This window comes from Nanorana parkeri, unplaced genomic scaffold (genome assembly GCF_000935625.1).
Source record: "Nanorana parkeri isolate BGI_ZX_2015 unplaced genomic scaffold, ASM93562v1 scaffold2412, whole genome shotgun sequence".
Lineage (NCBI taxonomy): Eukaryota > Metazoa > Chordata > Amphibia > Anura > Dicroglossidae > Nanorana > Nanorana parkeri.
This window is the reverse complement of record NW_017308680.1, coordinates 29,728-32,939: the sequence shown is the minus strand read 5'-3', so window position 1 is coordinate 32,939 and position 3,212 is coordinate 29,728. Positions and strand designations below refer to the sequence as shown.

Below are 3,212 nucleotides of genomic sequence, written 5' to 3'. Positions count from 1 at the left end.
TCCTTTTTATTTGACTCTAATGTTTAGATCCTCAGTGTCCTGGTGACATACTGTTTTGGGTTTCAACAAAAGGATTGCTAGAAAGTAAAGTTTATTGCTGCTGCTTTTACAAGGTGTACACTGTGTACATGTGATCAAGTAGTGTCAGGCACTTTAAAAGTGAATTATGATGATTGATAATAGTATCTGTGCATGAGGATTGTGGTGTGCATAGATTTTTCAATACTGATGAAAATAGTTGAAATCTTTCAGATAATAGTAATGTTAATATTTTCTGCAAATCCTGCCTATGAGGAGCAGGTTATTAGCGTATCCCAAATCTTGGGAAAGTTACTGTAATACTGTTTTTGTATTTTCTTGTTAATCTAACATGCAGTACTTTTTTGTGTCCATATTTCAGACGGCAACTCCAAACTAACATGGCAGTCAGACTGTGTGATGTGGCTTCTCTGCTTAGAAGTGGTTCGTGGGCAGCAGAGCCTTGGACTGGGGTCTGTGGGATTTTCATTAAATTTATATAGGCTTTCAGTATGAAGAGGCTATACCAAGACTAAATTGATGCTAGCTAATTACACATTCCCATGAGGATGTGTTCTATTGTACTGTTTTATAGACATGATCCTTACCAGTTCAAGGGTAGTGACACACATTAATTCTTGTTTTGAAAACTTTGTACAGACTGTTATGCGTCAAATAAAGTTCCAGGTTTTTATTTCCAGAGATTCAGTCAACATAATTGTGTGCTAGGTATTTGTGAAACCAGAAATTTTAGCAGAATAGTATTTTTTGTTTCAAATTCTTCTACAAATTGATTTTGGATACAACTGACAGTGGCTAAGAGTTGCCAAGACTGACGAGTTAAGGTGCCCATACACGTTACGATTTTCAGCCAAACCTTTTTTTGTCCGATGATTGGACCGTCGTACAATTTTCGTACGGCAGCCCCATCATGCCCCGATTATCGCACGATTATGTTGGCCGTAATTAACGAGAGCACCCGGACGAATTGCGGTAATTGCATTGCTGTATTTTTGTTAGCGCAAGCGCAGTGGAGATCGTACGATTTTTGACGGACGGAAACGACACTAACCTTGCGAAAATCGTACGATCGGGCAAAGTTTTCAAACATGCTTGAAAGACGAAAGTCGAACGCTTGTACAGTATTGTCGGTCGGCCACTACAATGCACACATACGGTTATCGGCCGAAAAGTCGATCGCATACGAAAATCAGACGATAATCGTAACGTGTATGGGCACCTTTAGACTTATCCAGGCAAGATGAGTCATGTCTTAGCCCTCGTTCACACCTGAACGTTTTGTAGCGCGTTCTACGCTCGACGAACGCTCTACAAAACGCTCAAAAATATAAATCCCATTGTATTCAATGGTCTTGTTCCCACCTTGGCGTATTTCCGCCCGTCCCTAACGCGCTACAAAACGGCCCACGCCTGAAAAGGTACAGGTACTACTTTGGGCCGTTTTGTTGCGCGTTTCCATTGGGATACAGCCAAGTAGCCTTCGGAAACGCACGACGGTCGCGGGACTTTTGTACCGCGAATCGCGGTAAAAAAACGCGCGACGGTCGCGCATATGCAATACGCCTAGGTGTGAACGAGACCTTACAGATGCAGCTTGTGGCAAGTGTGACAGGCTCTGTTAATCTATGGTCAAATGGGAGGGTCATACAGGTCAGGTAAATGCACCAAGCCATTGCCATACACAGGAGCTTCAGTGTCAATGCACTTTAGTGCTCTGTGGGAATTTGCAAACCTGTTTTATCAGTTCATATGAATCGAGCATTCTACATGTTACAGCATGTCTGCAGTTGTCAGATCTGCAAGATAGCCTTCTGAGCAAGGGCTTATGTGGGGTCTGTTGCAACTTTTTCCACAGGTTTAAAAATAAACTTTCTACTAATTTGATAGCAGAGGATAGGTGTGACACTACTCTTTGAATCTGCAAAGGCTTTCATTTTGTACTTCCACTAAATGTTTTGGTATTGTCTCAAAGACCTTTTGTGCGTGTTTTTTTTTTATTTCTGTTTTGTATTCTAAAATGCATTTCTTCTAATTGGGTGCTGTGCCAGTTACTCAGAACTGTAGTTATCTGCACCTACTGTGTGAACAGTTTTGTTGATCCTACCAAAGGAATATATTCATTACTCTGTTAAACTTCAATAGGAGTGTCATTTTATTCAGAGCAGATGGTCCTGTAGCTGAGCAATGCTATTATTTCAGCACACCCGGCCTAGTGCAGCTGTTCACGTGCATTTCGGCTTAATATACCATTTGTGCCACCTGAACACGATTAAATGCTGAAAATGTTTTGCTGGTCCAGTTGTATATATGCAGAATGTACAAAAAAGTGCAATTACCCATCTAACCAGTTGAGATATATTGCATTTACTGATTCTAATAACTAAAAACTGGAATCAGATTGGTTGGTTGCTGGTAATGACCATTTAAGTGAACCTATGCCCAGACTATGCAGTATGTTTATCGTATGACTTAAAAGCAGAACTCCAGCCAAAAATGAAAAACAAGTAGCATATTAAAAGATAAAATACCAAAACCAGCTTTTGCTGCAACATTCATTTGCAATTCAGGGGTTTCCCATGCCATACTTTCTGCCTCTAGATGTTGGCCCTGATGGCCAGCATCACTCAACCTACTTTCTCGGTGTACAGTTTTTCCTGGCCCTGCCCTAGCCTTTGACTGGACAGAGAAGGGAGAAGCAGCACAGTGATGAACTCATCTGTCACTCTCTCTTCCTATCAAAATGTTTCTTGGCATACAACCAGATTGGCTACTTGGCTAGACATTGTGGATCAATTCACCTAAGTTCACAACAAAGGCATGGAAATCTTTTTTTTTTTCTAAAACATTTGGTTGCCCAAAAATGTAAACACACAACAGGTGTTCCAAAGCTACTAGAAATCACTGAAAACTGACTTGAGTTTTTGTTGCGATCTTTGAGGCTATTTGAGAATGAGTTACTTCACAGTATATGCTGCTACACTGGCCAGAGATGGCTTGTTATAAAGGTCTTTTAATGCTTCAGGGGTGTGGATTTAAAAAAACAAAAACATTGTCAAAGGTCTAAAGCTGGGGCCCAATCTACTTGTCCCTTAGGACAATCTACTTGTCCCTTAGGACAATCTACTTGTCCCTTAGGACAATCTACTTGTCCCTTAGGACAATCTACTTGTCCC

The 3,212-nt window shown here is 40.8% G+C and overlaps 1 long non-coding RNA gene across 2 annotated transcripts in view; it reads left to right on the top strand.

The window, feature by feature from the left end:
• LOC108801629 overlaps positions 1 to 3,212 on the top strand; it is a 35,105-nt gene that overhangs the window by 24,596 nt on the left and 7,297 nt on the right. Inside the window, exons 1-2 of one of the 2 annotated variants that reach the window (XR_001942160.1) lie at positions 104 to 113; positions 401 to 491. This is a non-coding gene — a long non-coding RNA (uncharacterized LOC108801629). Of the gene's footprint in view, positions 1 to 103; positions 114 to 400; positions 492 to 3,212 lie in introns of those variants that run through there. The other variant, XR_001942159.1, reaches the window with a different exon arrangement.